The sequence below is a fragment of the Rana temporaria genome, chromosome 6 (genome assembly GCF_905171775.1).
Source record: "Rana temporaria chromosome 6, aRanTem1.1, whole genome shotgun sequence".
Taxonomy (NCBI): domain Eukaryota; kingdom Metazoa; phylum Chordata; class Amphibia; order Anura; family Ranidae; genus Rana; species Rana temporaria.
In genome coordinates this window covers 20,917,693-20,938,666 of record NC_053494.1, presented here as the reverse complement: position 1 = coordinate 20,938,666, position 20,974 = coordinate 20,917,693, and the positions used below count along the sequence as shown (strand labels likewise).

The following is a 20,974-nucleotide window of genomic DNA, read 5'->3' as shown; positions in this document are numbered from 1 at the left end:
CCTGTCCCAAAATTCAGTTTAGACCTCTTTTCCTCCAACCTTAAAGTGGAGCTCCACCCAAAAGGGGAAGCTCTGCTTATCTGCCTCATTCCCCCCTCCAGTGCCACATTTGGCACCTGTCGGGAGGGAGCGGGTACCTGGTTTTGACAGGTACCTGCTCCCACTTCCGGTGATCTCGCCGCGGAAGAGATCACCTGGAAGATCGGCCGACTTCTCCTTCCCCCACCGCCGGGCTATTCAGAAAGGGCAGTACGCTTCCTGCATGTGCAGTAGGGAATCGGCTGTGAAGCCACAATTCTTCACTGCTGGTTTCCCTTACAAGCAATGGCGGCAGCAGCACCCAAGAGCGATGGAAAAATAGTTTGGGATTCCAAAATCGCAGGATCCGTGGACAGGTAAGCGACCTAATATTAAAAGTCAGCAGCTACAGAATTTGTAGCTGCTGACTTTAAGTGTTTTATGAAGGAGCCTGGAGCTCTGCTTTAAATTGTTGTCATGTGTCCTTGTCAAGGACCTAAGGTTAAAAAGGTTGTTACCAGCAGAGTAGAGTGAGACCTCAGAGAGGAGGACATGTTGTAGCTGCAGGGAGTCTGCGTCGTGTCATCTGATGTAGGGGGTTGCTGTTTTTTATGAAGTTCTTCGTTAAGAAAATGGGAAATGCTAGGTGTGCATCTAGCTTGTACCTTACCAGGAGATTGGTGGTGAGACAGATTACATCAGATGGACAGATACAGGATCAGAGCATCATTTATAACAACAAAAAATATGCTATTTGACCAAATCTGGTCATTCCCTAAGGTAAGCGGCCAACTCAAATCAAGGTGGCTGGTGGAGGTTTATATATATATTTCCACAAACAGATCACGATTTTGGGCACGGATTGGAACAGGGGTAAACTGCATGCGGATGAAACACCTGTTTACCTGTTGTCACGATTGAAGTATTATTAATCACTATATGGACATTTATTATGTGATTGTAAATACATTTCGTTTAGTAGTTTCTGTTTAGCACAGTACACTGATTGTGGTCAAAGAGTATATAGGTGCATAAGAAGGAAGTTTGGCGGAATTTGTTACTGTTTCTTATTCATGATATTTTTTGTTGTTTTTTGTTGGTTTTCACAGAGGACAAAATAATTAGAATGAGCGCACCATTTATTTACTATTATCATTAATACTTCAGTGTGAGGCCACTAATCAATGGTCGCAGCTGTTCGCAATTGAGGATAGTGGGAATTTTTTATTCATACACATAGCAGCGCTCAAGTACTTCAAACGCATTTCCTAGTTTATAGCTCTTTAAATAACGTGCTTGCGCTTCACAGTGATGGTTCTAAGGGAGCTAATGAAGGCAGCTTCAGAGGATGTGGCGTATTTAACCGAGACCTTACTTTATTAGTTTTCATTAAAGGTCATATATCTACAGAGGAATTTAAGTGGTTTGGTCAACAAAGCTATTTACTTTTATACTGTACACTGGAAAACTGCGTAATGAAATTATACAGACAGCAGCAGTACAGCAAAGGTAAACCCAAATTTAATCAGTTGTTCTAATAGATCAGTGTACACCATTTGGGACCAGTGCCAATAAAAACCCTTTTTAAAGGCTCGGTATTAAAGTGAATATTTCTCCTAGGAAAGGTTTATTTTTCAGTATCCTTGTGGTGTGCTCCTCTAGGACAAAGAAGCAGGAATTACCCCTTCCTATTTATTTTTTTGTTCGTCAGCACCCAAAGCCTGACCTCTAAGGGGCCCGGTGGTATCCCCCTTTTTTTTATAATTTTTTGTCAGCACCCAAAGCCCCCCCGACCTCTAAGGGGCCCGGCATTCGTGCCCCCCCCACTTCTGAACTTGCGTCACCACTCCCCCCTCCTCTTATTTTGCGGTGGCAGCACCCCTCCCCCGATTCTCGGCTCCAGGGGGCCCATACCTGAAGCTGTGTAAGGGGCCCCAAAATTCCTGATGGCGGCCCTGCGTAGTACTGGATGTCCAGAGTCCGGCACCAGGGCGTCTAGAAATAGATGTCTTTATTTAATCCATCAAATCATAAAAAATAATCAATTCCAATAAAATTACATGTTTCTTCCCACTACATAGGCCTTAGTCATAAATTATTATTGACTAAGACTAAGGCTAAGGCCTATGTAGAAGGCTGAAACGCGTAAACTTTTGGGAATAGATTCCTTTTTATGGTTTGATGTATTAAATAAAGATATCAATTTTTAATGCCATATATTCCGATATACTTGATATTTTACTTTTTGTACATGTTATCTAAAACCAATTTTTTCCGGAAACAGCAGATTAATGAGCATGTCCATCTTTTAATTCTCCTCTCTTCTCTTACCAGCGCGGTTCTTGCCAGTGTGTGAATTCAGTATACCTCATTGGCCCCTAATGCTGCCAAAACAAAAGATTAAGGGCCAAATCTTCAAAGGAGATACGCAGGCGGAACTGCTGTTCAGCCTGCGTATCCCTGTGGCTATCTTTGGAAACGATCCTCAGAAGGATTTTTCCAAAGATAGGCATAAGATCCGACATCTGTAATAGACTTACACTGTCGGATCTTAGGATGCAGTACCGCATCCGCCGTTGGGGGCATTTCGAGTCGAAATGCCGCTTTGCGTATGCAAATGAGTACTTAGGCAGATCCACAAAGCTTTTTAGCTTTGTGTTTTCTGCGTAAGTTACGTTTTGCATGCGTAAAATTAGGGATGCTTTTACAAGGCCTAAACTGTTTAGACCTTGTAAAAACAAACCTTTTTTTCGATCGCCGCGTTTTTTTTTAAATTTCGAAAAAAAAATCCCGGCGCGTATTTTTTTTTTTACTCGACGCAACTTTATTGTCCCGTTGCGATCCACAAAGCCCGGCGTAAAGTACGTTCGCGCGATGCACGTCGGGAAAAATGACGTCACACGCATGCGCCGAACGTCCGGCGCGGGAGCGCGCCTCATTTAAATAGGAATCGCCCCCTCGATCAGACGACCGCCTTGCGACGGAGGCACTTAGGTTACACGGCGTGTAATTTCTAGGTAAGTGCTTTGTGGATCGGGCACTTAGGTAGAAATTTAACGCCTGTGTAACTTAACTGCTGAAAGTTAAGTTAGGCAGGTTTTTTGAGAATTTGGCCCTATGTACTTACACTAGTTAATAATTAATAGATAACTACAGGGTGGGCCATTTATATGGATACACCTTAATAAAAGGGGAATGGTTGGTGATATTAACTTCCTGTTTGTGGCACATTAGTATGTGTGAGGGGGGAAACTTTTCAAGATGGGTGGTAACCATGGCGGCTATTTTGAAGTTGGCCATTTTGAATCCAACTTTTGTTTTTTCAATAGGAAGAGGGTCATGTGACACATCAAACTTATTGGGAATTTCACAAGAAAAACAAAGGTGTGCTTGGTTTTAACGTAACTTTATTCTTTCATGAGTTATTTACAACTGGTTCAGTGTTGGATTTGCCAAAATGTGGACGCATGAAATCTGTCACTAATGAAGAAACATCAGTGGCTGTCCTAGCTTCATTCAGCAAGAGCCCACAGCGTAGCACTCGCTGCATGTCACTGGAGAGCACATTGAACACATGTTATAAGTGGTCAGAAACTTGTAAATAACTCATGAAAGAATAAAGTTACATTAAAAAAAAATATTAAAACCAAGCACACCATTGTTTTTCTTGTGAAATTCCCAATAAGTTTGATGTGTCACATGACCCTCTTCCTATTGAAAAAACAAAAGTTGGATTAAAAATGGCTGACTTCAAAATGGCCGCCATGGTCACCACCCATCTTGAAAAGTTTCCCCCCCTCACATATACTAATGTGCCACAAACAGGAAGTTAATATCACCAACCATTCCCATTTTATCAAGGTGTATCCATATAAATGGCCCACCCTGTACATTAAATGGTGTTTATTTCAGTTTTAAATGCTGCAATGTGTGTTAATGTTTACTGCATCAGTGCTCATAATAGAGGTTTATTTTCTCCGAAGTGCCCTGCGGCAAGTGCTGCAAAGACTGTATAATCTCAGCTGAGTTATCAACAGGTTCACTTTTATCTCTGGCGGTAGGCAGCGTTCCTCAGAAACGCCGGAGGCTACATTTAATAATCTTGAAATGATTGAACAATTTATTTGCATTCAGCGTTAGAAGCCCCATTCGTCTTCATCCCAGACCTGAATTAGTCTTGTGTCAGGGATATTGATCCTGATCTGGGAGGACAATCAATAAACAGCTTGTTTGTGCGCCATGTCTGGTAGCGGAGCGTGACTTTTATTGTATTGCAGATATCTACGAGCAGAAAGATCTGGGCTAGGATCCCACTATAGGCTCTAAATTACAGTTTATCAGCCTATTGGAATGTGATGTAGAATTTAAGGGCTGTCCCTCGTCCATTGTCGTGCATTCGTGTTAAAGTGGACCAATCATTTAATGTATTTCTCCACGCAGCATGCTATATGATGTGTCAGTGCAACACTTCCAGGTATTTATTACCTCTCAGAGAGATAACAGTACTACCCTTGACAATGATTTCATCTGATTTTCTGTCCAGAAGGACCATCCTTGTTCAGGCTTCATCCAGTTGTAGGGGCAGATCCACGTACAGCGGCGCATTTATGCGCCGGGCGTAGCGTATCTAAGATACACTACGCCGCCGTAACTTACTTTTTTTTTTTCAAATCCACAAAGAATCCATGCCGTAAGTTACGCCGGCGTAGTGTATCTTTGGCGGCGTAAAAAGTACTGGCGGAAAAAGCCGAACCCAAACGACGTAAAAAAATGTGCCGGCCGGACGTACGTTCGTGGATCGTCGTAACTAGCTAATTTGCATACGCGACGCAGAATTCGACGGAAACGCCACCTAGCGGCCGCCGGAAAAATGCACCTAAGATCCGACGGCGTACTCAGGCCGGGTACACACGGACAAACATGTATGGTGAAAGCGGTCCGTCGGACCGTTTTCACCATACATGTCTGCCAGAGGGCTTCTGTACGATGGTTGTACACACCATCGTACAGAAGTCCGCGCGTAAACAATACGCGGGGCGTGTCCGCGGTGTCGCCGCGTCGATGACGCGGTGTCGCCGCGACAATGACGCGGCGACGTGGGCGGCCCGCCTTTAAAATGCTTCCACGCATGCGTCGAAGTCATTCGACGCATGCGAGGGACGGCGGGCGCCTGGACATGTACGGTAGGTCTGTACTGACGACCGTACATGTCCGAGCGGGCTGAATTCCAGCGGGCTGTTTTAAAACAAGTCCAGGAATATTTGCCCGCTGGGAAAAGGCCCGGCGGGCAAATGTTTGCTGGAATTCGGCCCGCTCGCGCCCACACACGACCAAACATGTCTGCTGAAACTGGCCTGCGGGCCAGTTTCAGCAGACATGTTTGCTCGTGAGTATGGGGCCTAAGACGTACACCTGTCGGATCGAGCCCAGATAAAGTCGTATCTTGTTTTGTAGCCAATGCTTACGACGGCGACGTCATTCTACGCAAATCCCTATTCGCGAACGACTTACGCAAACAAAGTAAAAAATTTAAAATTCGACGCGGGAACGACGGCCATACTTAACCTTGATTACGCCTCATATAGCAGGGGCAACTTTACGCCGGAAAAAGCCGAACGCAAACGACGTAAAAAAATTCGCCGGCTGGACGTACGTTCGTGGATCGTCGTAACTAGCTAATTTGCATACGCGACGCGGAATTCGACGGAAAGGCCACCTAGCGGGCGCCGGAAAAATGCACCCAAGATCCGACGGCGTACTAAGACGTACGCCTGTCGGATCGAGCCCAGATGCAGTCGTATCTTGTTTTGTAGATACAAAACAAAGATACGACGCAGGAACTTTAAAATGATGCGGCGTATCAATAGATACGCCGGCGTAATTCTTCTGTGGATCTGCCGCTACAAGTGCAAAGTGCACTTGAATCTGCACTGAAAGTGCACATGGAAGTGCAGTCGCTGTAGATCCGAGGGGGACATGCAAGGAGAATAAAAAACAGCATTTTAGCTTGCACATGATTGGATAATAAAATCAGCAGAGCTTCCCCTCATTTCAGATCTACCACTCAGATTTACAGCGACTGCACTTCCAAGCGCACTTTCAGTGCAATTTCAAGTGCACTTTGCACTTGTAGTGAAAAGTGGATTTGCCTTTCGTAAATAACCCCCATTGCCATTGAGTGTGTGTTAATGGATTCAATAAACAAAGGACTTTGTATATATCTATATACACATAAATAACAAACTATCCAAAAACGAAACAATTAATTATCGTAACAAACGAATATTAGGCCCCTTTCCCACGGTCGGACTGTTCAGGTCCGCCTGTCAGTTTTGTAGGCGGACCTGAACGGCCGCTCCATGCAATCCTATGGAGTGTTGGATGTCAGCGGAAACATGTCCGCTGACAACCGACCCGATCCGATCCGCCAAAATCATACGTATGGCGATACGTCCCCATTCGTCCATGGCGGATCGGATCAGGTGAGATCTGATGAAAACGAACATGCTATCCGTTTTCATCAGATCTCTCTATAGGAGACAGCGGCGCTGCACAAGCCCCTCCCCGCTCAGTGAGCAGAGAGGGACTTGTCATCCGCCGGCTCAGCGGAGATCCACGGAGAGATCTCCCGCTGAGCCGGCGGACTCCGTAGCGACGGAGTCGGCCTCATGTGGAAGAGGCCTAATGCCGCGTGCACACGGTCGTTTTTCGGCATGAAAAAAAATGAAATTTTTCAGCATGTTCAAAAAACGAAGTTTTTCCAACTTCATCATTAAAAACGACGTTGCCCACACACCATCGTTTTTGAAAAATTATGAACAAAGCGCGGTGACGTACAACACGTACAACGGCACTCTAAAGGGCAAGTTCTATTCGCCTTTGGGCTGCTTTTAGCTGATTCTTTGTTAGTAAAAGACGATTCGCGCTTTTTTTGTCTGTTACAGCGTGATGAACAAAATTATGCATTTTATGAATGAAAATGAGACAAAACCATTTTTGTTACGCTTTGCACAAGTCAATTGTTTATTCCCACACTAGGGCATTTTCTGCTCTCACTGGCCACAATCCGGAGGACAGTAAACTGGCCCTTTGTTTAGAAAGTTTGGAGACCCCTGCTCTAGATTGCAAGTTTTTTTTTTATTTTATTTTTTTAATCTTTTTATTAAAAAGTGTTTAGAATGCAAATTTTTTTGTTGAAAAAATAGAGGGGCAGATCCACATAGATCTGCACCCGCGCAGCGTATCAGAGATATGCTACGCCTCCGTACCTTACCTGGCGTTCTTTCGAATCCTCAAAAATTTAGCGCCGTAAGTTACGGCGGAGTAGTGTATTTCTGGCGGCGGATTTCAAATTGAGCGGGTAGGGGGCGTGTTTCATTTAAATGAAGCGCGTCCCCGCGCCGAATGAACTGCGCATGTACCGTCCCGAAATTTCCCGGCGTGCATTGCGCTAAATGACATCGCTAGGACATCATTTTTTTTAACTTAGACGGGACTTACGTACATTCCGATTCACGGACGACTTACGCAAAAAAAAAAAAAATTCAAATTTCGACGCGGGAACTTAACATGGTGTAACGGAACTATGTATTCTGCCTGGACATCTATAATCCTCATGCAGTGAGGCCTACAAAGGGTTAATTGTAGAGTGACTCTTTCACTCCTAAATTCTAATGTCCCCCTTTCTTCAGCTAATTGACTCTCCTTTGTGTAGTTAACAGTCTCCTGTCAGGTGTATGCTGATGGGATTATCTGTGAGTGTGTATTGAGTGTGTATTGTTCTAAAGGTTAATTGAATTCTATTGAGAAAGGAATGTGTCTGATCAGGTCATGTTAAATGGGTCTCGGGGCCGAAACGTCTAGATACTGATTAAGTGATTAATTCAAGGAGATGTCATTATTTTAAAGTATCTGTATTGAAGCCCCCCCACTGTGTGAGGAGGGGGGGCGGAGAGTTTCATTGTTCCTGTAACAGCTTGTAACCACATATAAGCACAGGTGAATGTACCATTAAAAATTCAGTCTTTTTTGGCCCTTCAAAATGCAGCCTCGTCTCGTTCTTGAAAGGGGATGCTATGGGACTATTATTCTGCTCCTTCTCACAGCTGAGCCTGACTCTCTCTCTCTCTCTCTGGATCTTGTGGATGGGATGATACCGGTTTTACTTGCATACAGCAACTTGCCAGGGAAAAGGACATCTCCAACGGCTGATACCCTCTCACTACCTGGGTAGCCGGTACACATGGCAAGTCTAACTATACGCCGCAAAATACCAGCTTTAACTATACGCCGGAAAAAGCCGACTAGAGACGACGTAAAGGAATGCGCCGGCTGCTCGTACGTTCGTGGATCGTCGGAAATAGCTAATTTGCATACCCAACGCGGAAAACGACGTGAACGCCACCCAGCGGATGCCGAAGTATTGCATCTTAGATCCGAAAGGCGTACGAGGACGTATACCTGTCGGATCTAACCCAGATGCCGTCGTATCTTGGTTTGAGGATTCAAAACAAAGATACGACGCGGGTAATTTGAAAGTACGCCGGCGTATCAGTAGATACGCCGGCGTACTCTGTCTGTGGATCCGCCCCATACTTTTTTTTAATAAAAGACAAAATGGAAAACAATCATGGTGAGAGTTTATTCTAATATAAATCTGGATAGGGTGACATTCATAACCCGGACCCAGTACTTTTCCAGAAAAATCTGCTCATTGAGGCGCTGTGTCATTCATGTCACTGTTCCAGCAAATAAGCTCCATTAGCACGGAAGTTTGTGTTATTGTTCAGTCCGTAGAAGAGAACAAAGAATCCGGGGGCTGCTGATTGTGAATGCAAATAACTGCAATTAACTGTAACTGTACTGCTGAAATCTGTACAAAACGACGGCAGGTCATCTCAGCGTGACACGTCTCATTTTGACAACGTTCAGCGCTGAAGACAGACAGGATCTATGTTATGTAACAAAACTAGATGTGCACTTTGTTATTTCTTTAAAGGAGAACGGTTCTAAGGCTCCATTCACATTGTAACGCCGCGTACGCGGCGTATTTTGCCGCGATTAGTTTACTTTTTTTTTTTCACAAAGAATTTACATTGATGTCTATGGCCGAACGCCAATGCCGCCTGAAAATAAGGGTCCGGGACTTGTTTTCAGGCGGCAGGCGTACGGCGTTTATGAGATGTGAACCATCTCATAGACATCAATGGAAATTCTCCCCTCCAGCGGCACGGGCGTCGCGCTTCAGGCATTTTGTCGCCTAGGTGTGAATGCAGCCTAAAAGAGCGGACTCGTTTAATTTTAAGGGCCATCCAATCAGGGCTCATCCTGCATTGGTTTGGCTTCAGCAAAGTGATTTTTAACCACTTCAGCCCCGTAAGGATTTACCCCCTTCCTGACCAGAGCACTTTTTGCGATACGGCCCTGCGTCGCTTTAACTGACAATTGAGCAGTCGTGAGATGTGGCACCCAAACAAAATTGATGTACCTTTTGCCCCACAAAAAGAGCTTTCTTTTGGTGGTATTTAATCACCTCTGCGGTTTTTATTTTTTGCGCTATAAACAGAATAAGAGCGACCATTTTTTAAAAAAAAGCAATATTTTTTACTTTTTGCTATAATAAATATCCCCAAAAAATATATAAAAAAACTAAATTTCTTTCTCAGTTTAGGCCAATGTGTATTCTTCTACATATTTTAGGTAAAAAAAAATCACAATAAGCGTTTATTGATTGGTTTGCACAAAAGTTATAGCGTCTACAAAATAGGGGATAGATTTATGGCATTTTTATTATTTTTCTATTAGTAATAGCGGCAATCTGAGATTTTCATTATAACTGCGACATTGCGGCGGACACATTGGACACTTTTGACACTATTTTGGGACCATTGTTATTTATACAGCGATTAGTGCTATAAAAATGCGCCTCCCCCTTCACAGCCGGGCACGCACTGCGCATGCGCGCCGTGATTGACCGGGCAATCATTTGGGACCTGTGACGTGTCCCAGATGATTGCTGAGAGGGAGGGGGGAAAGGTGAAATTCCTTCCAGTGCCGCGGTGCCCCGGGAAGAAGTGGGAGCTGGAACCCTCTAGGGTTTCCGCTCCCCCACCCCAAAAAAATGAAGGCATGTCAGGGGGTCACCTTCCCTTAAAGCGGAAGATCCATTTTTGGGTGCTACTCCGTTTTAATGCCACCCAAATGTGGTGTGGTTTTGACACAACCGTGGAGCCATAAATTCCATGGCAATCGCAGCAATCTACATTATGCAAAGCTTGTCTCCTAAAAAGTATCAGGAGCAGGGGATCTGCCCCAGATCCTAAGGCCCCGTACACACGAGAGGATGGATCTATCCGCTGGAATTTATCCGTGGATCAGTTTCCGCGGATATATTTCGGGCCGATGGATTTCCAGCGGATAAAAATTTCTTAGCATGCTAAGAAATCTATCCGCTGGAATCCAGTCCAGCGTATTGATCCACTGGTCTGTACAGACTCACTGGATCAATCCGTCCGATTCCCTCCCTCGCTCCCTCCCTTAAAAATAAAAATAAAGGCCCAGATTCTCAAAGGGCTTACGGCGGCGCAACGCAATGTGCGCCGTCGTAAGTCCTAATCTGGGTCGTCGTATCTATGCGACTGATTCTTAGAATCAGTTACGCATAGATAACCATTAGATCCGACAGGCGTAAGGCTCTTACGCTGTCGGATCTTAAATGCAATTTTTTTTCCGCCGCTAGGTGTCGCCTCCGTCGTTTTCCCGATCGAGTATGCAAATTAGCAAAATACGCGAATTCCCGAACGTACGCGCGGTCAACGCAGTGAAGATACAACGTTTACGTTAGATTTGTGACGCGTAAAGTTGCCCCTGCTATATGAGGGGCAACCAATGTTAAGTATGGCCGTCGTTCCCGCGTCGAAATGTAAAAATTTACGTTGTTTGCGTAAGTCGTCCGTGAATGGGGCTGGACGCCATTTACGTTCACGTCGAAACCAATGACGTCCTTGCGTCCGTGCGCAATGCACGTCGGGAAATTTTAGGGACGGCGCATGCGCAGTACATTCGGCGCGGGAACGCACCTAATTTAAATGATCCACGCCCCCTACCCGGATCATTTGAATTAGGCGGGCTTGCGCCGGGGGATTTACGCTACGCCGCCGCAACTTTACAGGCAAGTGCTTTGTGAATCAAGCACTTGCCCGTAAAACTTGCGGCGGCGTAACGTAATTGAGATACATTACACCGCCACAGAGATGCGGCGATCTACGAGAATCTGCCCCATAATATTTAAATATTAAAACACAAACAGGGAAAATCTGTTTAAAAACATGCATTCAAAAAAAGAAAAAGTAACCATAGGCCCCATTCATACCTGAGTGTTTTGTAGCTTGAAGTTTCTAAACACTCGGTATTAAAAATGCTATTGTTTTAAATGGTGCCGGTTCCCACTTAAAGCCAGCCAAAGATGAATTAAATCTTTGCCGGTCCATGCTTATCCATCTATGGGTGGGCTGATTGTACTGAAGTTGATCTATTGGTTGACTTCAGTACAGCCAGCCTGTTGGATTTTTTTGCCGGCATCTATAGCCACCAGCAGTGACCATTATGTTCTGCCGGCGGGAAAGGCTCCACGCCGGCATTCTGACTTTCTTTTCATTCAAACTACATTTTGTCGACTTCATACTTTAGTAACATTAAAAGTTTAAAAATAAATATAAAAAGTAAAACCATTTCTGTAGAGTATTCCTGTATGTTTGTGACAACTGTCTGTAATCATGTAGAACATAACGCTATGCATTAAATGTGATTACGCGGTCTGGAAACACTTTTATCGGTTGCCTGGATGCATATAGAGAAAAATGAATGGAAAACGTTTTCTTTGCTGCGCTAATCTCATTTCCAAGCTGTGGCTTACCTAGTCAAAGCCAGGAAGAGCGCCCCCCACTGGCTTCCAATGAGTCCTGTGGGAGTTTGCGCTTTAGATTCCCTTATGTTATGATTAATAATTCATCAATGCAAGTCTAGAGATTATATAAAGACTCTTATTAGATGAAAGGCCTTTGAAAAATGTATTTATAGCGAAATCTCCAACTAAGTCTTCCATCTGCCTGTCCATATTTAATTTTATTATTTTGTAGCATATTACCTCTGTCTCAGCTACCTCTGTGCATGTACATTATATCCGTCCTCCCATCATTCACTCTATTTCTCCATGTGTCCCCTCTTAGCCCCTTCTTCCCATACATATCAGTTCCCCTACATTTAACGCTATGTCTCCATGTGTCCCCTCAGCTCCCACTTCCTATACTGTATGTATCCATGATCATCCCACCTTCCACTCATGTGTTCCCTCTATGTTTCAGTCCACACTTTCCTTATACTGTATATCCATCCTCTCGCCTTTTACTCTATATTTTCATGTGCGAGGCCTCCTCTATGTCTTAGCCTCATCTTCCCATATATTTTCTTCCCTACACTTTTCAATCTAATACCTACATGTGTTCCCTCTGCCTCTCAGCCTCCGCTCCCCATACGCCCCCCCACACTTTTTACTCTAGATCTCCAGGTGTTCCCTTGTCTTGGCTTTTTTTTCCCATATATATGTCCAACCTCACACGTTTCACTCTATACCTCCCCCTCTTCCCATATATACTTGTCCCCCAACCTTTCACTCTATACCTTCATGTGTCCCCTCTCGCTCTCAGCCTCTGCTTCCCATATGCATCCCCCAACTTTCACTCTAGATCTCCAGGTGTTCCCTCTATGTCTTAGCCCTTTCTTCCCATATATTTTCTTTCCTACACTTTTCACTCCATACCTTCTTGTGTCCCCTCTCCCCTTCAGCTTCTGCTCCCCATATCTACCCCCCCCCCCACACCTTTTACTCTAGATGTCCAGGTGTTCCATCTATGTCTTAGCTCCTTTTTCCCATACATATGTCCAACCTCACACGTTTCACTCTATAACTCCATGTGTCCCTTCTCAACCCCTCTTCCTATATATACCTGTATCCCAACCTTTCACTTTATACCTCCATGTGTCTCCTCTCAACCCCTAGTTCCCATATATATCCATCCTACCAACTTTCACTCAATATCTCCATGTGTTCCCGTTATGTCTCAAAGCCATTTTCCCATATATTTCCATCTCTTCGCTTTTCACTCTGCCTTCGTGTGTCCCCTCTCCCTGTCAGTCCCCACTTCCCAAAATATCTATCATCCCACCTTATATATGTGTTCCCTCAATGTCTCAGCCCTGTCTTCCCATATATATCCATTCCTGCACTTTTCACTCCACATACCTCCACGTGTCCCCTCTCAACCCCATCATTCCATATACTGTATCTGTTTCCCCAACCTTTCATTTTGGTTTTCCATGTGCCCCCTATTACAGTAACACCTCTTTCCATATGTAGCCATCCTCCCACCTTTCACTCTATTTCTCAATGTATCCCCTCTCCACCCCTTCTTCTCATATATATCTGTCCCCACACCTCTCACTCAATATCCCCAAGTGTTCCCTCTATGTCTCAGCCCCGTCTTCCCATATATTTCAATCCCTTTACTTTTCACACTATACCTCCATGTGTCCCCACTCCCTCTCAGCCACCACTTCCCATATACTGTATTTCCATCCCTGTACTTTTCACTCTGTACCTCCCATGTATCTCCTCTCAACCCCCTCTTCCTATATAAATCTCTATCTCAAAGTGTTCCCTATATATCAGCCCCCCTCTTCCCTTATATTTCCACCCCCAACCTTTTACTCTATATCTTCACGTATCCCCTATCCTTCTTTCCCAACCTTTTACTCTATATCTTCACGTGTCCCCTATCCTTCTTTCCCCACCTTTTACTCTATAGCTTCTTATTCCTTCTCTCTCTCAGCCCACTCTTCACATTTATATCTGCCCCTTGATGTGCATCCAGTCCCATTCATTTCATTTGGGACACAGTCACTGCTCCCAATCTGACATCCGAATGTAGACAGTGTGCTCTCTTTCTCAGCCCCTTGTTTTCATATATTGTATATCTCTCGCCCACTTTTTACTCAATATTTGTATGTGTCCTCTCACCATCTTTGCCCCTTTTCCCCTCATCCCCCTAACTTTGACTATATACCCCCATGTGTCCCCTCTTAGCTCCCTCTTCTTAAATATATATATCGCCTCGCTGTGTATGCTGGGAGGGGTATTTAGGGGGGCAGACGCCATCGGTTCGTGGTCGTCGTCTTTGCCGCCATCCGCCTGGGCAGCCGTCCCACCACCCCGTGTGTGGCCCTCCTGGCCGGGGTGTGTGTTTCAGTGTTCCTGGCTCCGGGACCACGTTGGTCCGGAGCAAATAATCTACCTTGTGGGCTCAGTGGGTAGACTTAGTCTGCAGTTGTCCTGTGCTGTCCGTCCCGAGGGAGGAAGCGGACCGATGAAGAACCTGTCTGGGGGAATACCGAGCACGAGGCTGGTATCTCAGGAGAGGCCTACTGCTTCATCGAAGGACACACATTTTTTCTGAGAGGCTGGACGATGGTTGCCTATCAGTCCTAAAATTAAAAAAAGCTGTTCAAGGGGGATCGGGTGCTTAATGTTGAGAAGGATATTGGACCGAGAATATCTCCACCTTTGGGAAGGTCTGCGGCAGAGACTTTGCTAAAGCTCTGAGTGACACTCTGGCTGCTAGGCCGGTGAGAGTGGCCTATGCAGATGCACTATACCCACTCTGGCTAGAGTGGCGACGAAAGTTGTCGTTGGAAGCAGGACTGCTTCCTAAACCCAGTTATGTGCCTAAATCCATTACCTACCACTTCTTCTATCTTCTCACCTACTACTACTTCTACCATTTTTACCCCGTTGGGTAATAAAGCACAGAAAAAGATACCTACAGTGTGGACATTGACTTTCTTACAGCTCTCATCCAGTACCCTAGACGGCGGAGAATTAGAGGCAACGTGCCACCCAAATCAAACCAGCAGCTCCTTCGGGGGTAGTGCTACAATAACAAATCAGCCACGTTGGTATTCACAGACATTTTTCTGTTCAGTGACATAGTCCCCACATCGTTCCCTCTGGATTCATAGCAATGACACGACTTGTGTACAGCCACCATAGGCTTTACATACAGCGCTATGGATAGCCCTGACTCTGCAGGAGGGTGCACAGTGTGGTGGCTCTCTTTTGAACACATGTACTTCTGAAGCCATCAGCCCCTCCGGCAAGTCTTCAAAACGCACTCTAAAACACCAGTCACAGAATTTTATATAGCTACACCAAGAAAAAGTCAAGAAGGCTTATTACAGTGAGATGAATTAGTAATCCCTGTTTCTTGTAAGAGTCAGGAGACAGGCGGATATGTTAAAGGGACATCAGCACTGTTTTCTCCTTTTACCATTCATATATATATATATATATATATATATATAGATAGATATATATATATATATAGATAGATATATATTAGGGTTGTCCTGATAACGAGTATTTGCAGAAGTACTTGAACTCGTGCATATGCTCCCGATACCTGGACACTCAGGAACAATCAGTTTGGTGGTGGGGAAGTTATAATCATGATCTTCCTGTGTGGCTTTCAATAAAGCAGCTGAAAGCTACGGAGGGTAGAGGAGGAGAAGCAGACAGGGAGATCGGTGATTATTACCTCCTCTGTGTTCCTTTGTGGGCTCCTCCAGTCCCCCCCCCCCCCGTCCTCCTCCGTGTTCATCTCTGGTTTCCCGTCCTCCTCCGGTCTCCCCTCCTCCGGTCCCCCGCCCCCCAGTAAGTCATTTAAATGCCAAAAAAGTACATGGACGACAATAATAAACCTCCACCCCTTGTGCCAGATCATATATATATACAGTAATACCTTGGATTACAAGCATAATTTGTTTCAGAAAGGGCAGCACAGTGGTGTAGTGAGTAGCACTTTCGCCTAGCAGCAAAAGGGTCGCTGGTTCGAATCCTGACCACGACACCATCTGCCTGGAGTTTGCATGTTCTCCCTGTGCCTGCGTGGGTTTCCTCCAGGTACTCCGGTTTCCTCCCACACTCCAAAGACATGCTGGTAGGTAAATTGGATCTTGCCCATATTGGCTCAGTATATATATGTATATCTGTGTGTATGACTGTGTGTCCCAAGCGTGTCACAATCCTACGGGGTAAAATGACTGCACCAGCCAAGCAGACACTGGCTGGAAAAAGCGCCCAGTGGCGATTCAGTTCGCATGAGTAGCGCTATACAAGTCATTCATTCATTCAAGAATGCTTGTAATCCAAAGTACTCGTATATCAAAGCGAGTTTCCTCATAGAAAATAATGGAAGCTCCGATAATCCAATCCACAGCCACTGCTTGTCTATGCAGTACCACATGAGGCCAGAGGTGTGGGGGCGCTGGTGACACTCAGAGCCCACTCAGAGAAGCTCAGACACACTCGGAGACGCTCAAAGACACTCGAGGACACTCGGGAACGGAGTGTCTCCGAGTGTTTCTGAGTATCTCCGAGTGTCTCCCATGTGTCTTAGTGCATCTCTGAGTGTCTCCGAGCGTCACCAGCGCCCCTGTACCTCTGGCCAAAATGCGGTACTGCACACCCCAGCAGCTTGAATCCTACTCCTCTTGCGAGACAACGCTCGCAAAGATAGTCAGGATTACTTTTTAAAATAGCTTGTATTGCGAAACGCTATAAAAAACGCATCACAATCCGAGGTTCGACTGTATATATGTATATATATATATATATATATATATATATATATTCATATTTATGTATAATGCAGAATATTCAAAGTTCGCTGTCATTTCTGACGGAATAGATGTGAATCATCACCAGCCTCATCATAGAACCCAATCATCGTTTGTGTAAAATGAGTTTTATAATTAGTTTTAAAGAAATGTGAATTACTCATTCATAGTGCTGAGAAGCAGGTTAAAGCTGAACTCCAGGCAGATATAAAAGTGACAAATGAATGTAGATACAGAGCTTTATTTATCATAACATGTGTTCTTCTTTTTAACCCAAGTAGTGTAAGTACTTGAATATGACTATAATGTCTGCCTCTTCCAGTCCCATATACAGCAGAGAATATTCTGGTATCTTCCGGAAAGGACGTATGAGAAGAAAAGTGGAGCTGCCTGGGGTATTCTGAGGAGTCCTGACCAATCCCCAAATTAGATTGGCAGGGGACAGGCATCCTTAAATATGCAGGGTCAGCCCAGCTGGGGAGGAGTTGGTGATCGAGTGGAAGCTGGAGACGGAGAGCTATGCCTTTGAGGGAGCTCCACAGTCTGGGGGGGGGGGGGGTGACCTTGGGCCTCTAGGAACATGTAAAGGGGTCCTGGACAGGAGGCACAGGAGCGAGGAGAGGACAGGAGGAGAGTACTGCCAGGCAAGTCTCCAGGAGGAACTACAAGTCGCAGGCCGGAGGGCTGGTGAGTGTCATACAGTCGGGAGGTCTGGGAGGCATGCCTGAGAGGACTGGGAGTAAGCAGTCTGGGATGGGTGCAGAGCCAGTGGAGTGGACTGTTGTGGCACGGGCAGTGGATAGAGAGATCAGAGGCAGCCAGAAGGGCTGGCAGGGCCTGAAGATGTGGTACTAAGCTCAGTGGCCATGTGGACAGCTAGCACTGGGACTATCTATATATTTTTTCTACACCATAGGGGCCTGTGGTCCCTGCCTGCAAAGGGCATTCACTTTAGGTCTGACTGAGTCAGTGTCAGGCCTGTATATTAGTGCTAACTGGTTCTGGAGAGCACGTTCTGTAGGCAGAGGCAGCCAGGCGGGCTGACAGGGCCTGAAAATGTGGTACTGGGCTCGGTGGCCAAGTGGACAGCTAGCACTGGAACTATCTGTAGATTTTTGCTACACCATAGGCATTCACTTTAGGCCTAAATCAGTCAATGTCAGGCCTGTATATCAGTGCTAACTGCTTCTGGAGAGGACCTTCTGTAGAAGCAAGTGAAGTGCTGGAATTGGAAGTAAAGAAGTTGTATATACCGGAGGTGTATATAGTTGTCCCACATACCTTTCTGCAATCAGTTGGGGGCATCTCATGAACATCCTATCCCTATTCAAGTTAAAGCGGAGGTCCGCCTAAAAAAAAATATTAAAAGCCAGCAGCTACAAATACTTTAGCTGCTGACTTTTAATAAACGGACACTTACCTGTCCATGGTGCCCGCAATGTCGGCAGCCGAAGCCGAGCAATCGCTCAGCTCTCAGCTGCCCCCGCCGCCATCCTCGGTGAGGGAATCAGGAAGTGAAGCATTGCGGCTTCATTTCCCAGTTCCCTACTGCGCGCGCGTCCTCACTGGTCCCCGCTGTCTCCTGGGACTAGTATGTTTCCCAGAAGACAATGGGGGGGGGCAGGGGGCATGACCCGGAAGTGGGTGCAAATACCTGTATTATATAGGTATCTGCATCCCCCTCTCCCCTGAAAGGTGCCAAATGTGACACCGGAGGGGGGGAGGGTTCCGGAAAGCGGAGGTTCACTTTTTGTTTGGCCCTCCGCTTTAAATCCCCTCAATAAAAATACAAAAACAAAGTTCAAGGATTCAAGTACCAGATGCAGATTCACTAGGGAGAATGGGTAATTATTAGCCTACAGTTGTGGCCAAAGGTTTTGAGAATGACACAAATATTAGTTTTCACAAAGTTTGCTGCTAAACTGCTTTTAGATCTTTGTTTCAGTTGTTTCTGTGATGTAGTGAAATATAATTACACGCACTTCATACGTTTCAAAGGCTTTTATCTGCAATTACATGACATTTATGCAAAGAGTCAGTATTTGCAGTGTTGGCCCTTCTTTTTCAGGACCTCTGCAATCCGACTGGGCATGCTCTCAATCAACTTCTGGGCCAATTCCTGACTGACATTCTTTCATAATCACTTCTTGGAGTTTGTCAGAATTAGTGGGTTTTTGTTTGTCCACCCGCCTCTTGAGGATTGACCACAAGTTCTCAATGGGATTAAGATCTGGGGAGTTTCCAGGCCATGGACCCAAAATGTCAACGTTTTGGTCCCCGAGCCACTTAGTTATCACTTTTGCCTTATGGCACGGTGCTCCATCATGCTGGAAAATGCATTGTTCTTCACCAAACTGTTGTTGGATTGTTGGAAGAAGTTGCTGTTGGAGGGTGTTTTGGTACCATTCTTTATTCATGGTTGTGTTTTTGGGCAAAATTGTAAGTGAGCCCACTCCCTTGGATGAGAAGCCACCCCACACATGAATGGTCTCGGGATGCTTTACTGTTGGCATGACACAGGACTGATGGTAGCGCTCACCTTTTCTTCTCCGGACAAGCCTTTTTCCTGATGCCCCAAACAATCGGAAAGAGGCTTCATCGGAGAATATGACTTTGCCCCAGTCCTCAGCAGTCCATTCACCATATTTTCTGCAGAAGATCAATCTGTCCCTGATGTTTTTTTTGGAGAGAAGTGGCTTCTTTGCTGCCCTTCTTGACACCAGGCCATCTTCCAAAAGTCTTCACCTCACTGTGCGTGCCGATGCGCTCACACCTGCCTGCTGCCATTCCTGAGCAAGCTCTGCACTGGTGGCACTCCGATCCCGCAGCTGAATCCTCTTTAGGAGACAGTCCTGGCGCTTGCTGGACTTTCTTGGGCACCCTGAAGCCTTCTTCACCAATGCAGTGGATTTTTTTTTATGGGATTAAGTTAATTTTCATGGCAAAGAGGAACTTTGCAATTAATTGCAATTCGTCTGATCACTCTTCATAACATTCTGGAGCAGGGGCGGACTGACCATTGAGTCACTCGGGCACTGCCCGAGGGCCCCATGCCACTAGGGGGCCCCATCAGGGTTGCCAGGCTCAGTAAAATCAGGGACAGTATGTAAAAATCTATGTTTTTCTTACATCTGTCCCTGATATGTCCGAAACCGACATGCTTTTGATGTGAAAATCCTGAGATTTTAACTGCCCCGCCTCTGCACTGCCTCCTGGCGTGGTGGCCATCTGTAAGCCCACAAGCCCCATAATCTTCTATTGCCCGGGGGCCCCATGAGTTGTCAGTCCGCCCCTGTTCTGGAGTATATGCAATTTCCCATCTCAAAAACTGAGGCAGCAGACTTTGTATTTGTGTCATTCTCAAAACTTTTGGCCATGGCTGTATATAGTCTATGTAAAGGATAACTGGAGGACAACAACAAACATTGAAGAACATGAAACAATATAAGCTTATAAGCAGTTAAAAAAGTCTTGTACACGGCTGAATCCAAAGGCCTTCCCTCCAATAGCCACAGAGACTATTTGATGTTTGGTTTTCAACCAACCTTAGGCACATGGAAGTAAAGCTGACCATAAATTACGCAATTTTCAGCGAATTCTTGATAAATTGCCTGAAATTCGCTGCATAGGTGGCTCTATCAGTGCCCCCTCCTCCTTCTACAAGCCTCGCCAGTCCCGTCACCCCACACCTGGGCCGTTTCCATTACTGCTGTGTTTAGGTCTAATTACTCTCTGTGTCATTTCTGCAGCGATGCCAATTAATAATTAGACCGTTAATTAGAACTACAGATGTTATTACTGGAAAGGGTTTCGATCATAAGAGAAGAGACTGAAATTAGATGGCGGCAGCAGTTGCATTCAAGCCTGGATGAGGAGCTTTTATCTCCCCAGGATACTAAATGCTAAATGCACACTACAAAACTGCAATGGGGGCCAAGGACAGGAGCCTGGAGACACATAAACGGTAAAACAAGCAGTGCTTAATGAACCAATATGTCTGCTGCCACTAACAGGAATGACTGCCAAATAAAATGCCATCACAACCTATCCGTAGTATTCCCCATCATCTACTTTTCTGAGGGTTCTGCAGTTTATACATTTTTCATTCTCAATCTTCTTGTGCACAGCTCTTCGCTTTCCTCTGTCCTAGCTCAACTTAAAGCTTCAAAGTTGGCTGGTCAACCTGTATGGCTGACTGCATCTAACCTCCTGTGACCCATGGGCCACA

At 45.4% G+C, this 20,974-nt stretch overlaps 1 protein-coding gene across 2 annotated transcripts in view; it reads right to left on the bottom strand.

Moving 5' to 3' along the window:
- The window catches only part of LOC120943238 (melanin-concentrating hormone receptor 1-like), a 36,018-nt gene that overhangs the window by 6,007 nt on the left and 9,037 nt on the right, over positions 1–20,974 (bottom strand). The window lies entirely within an intron of this gene.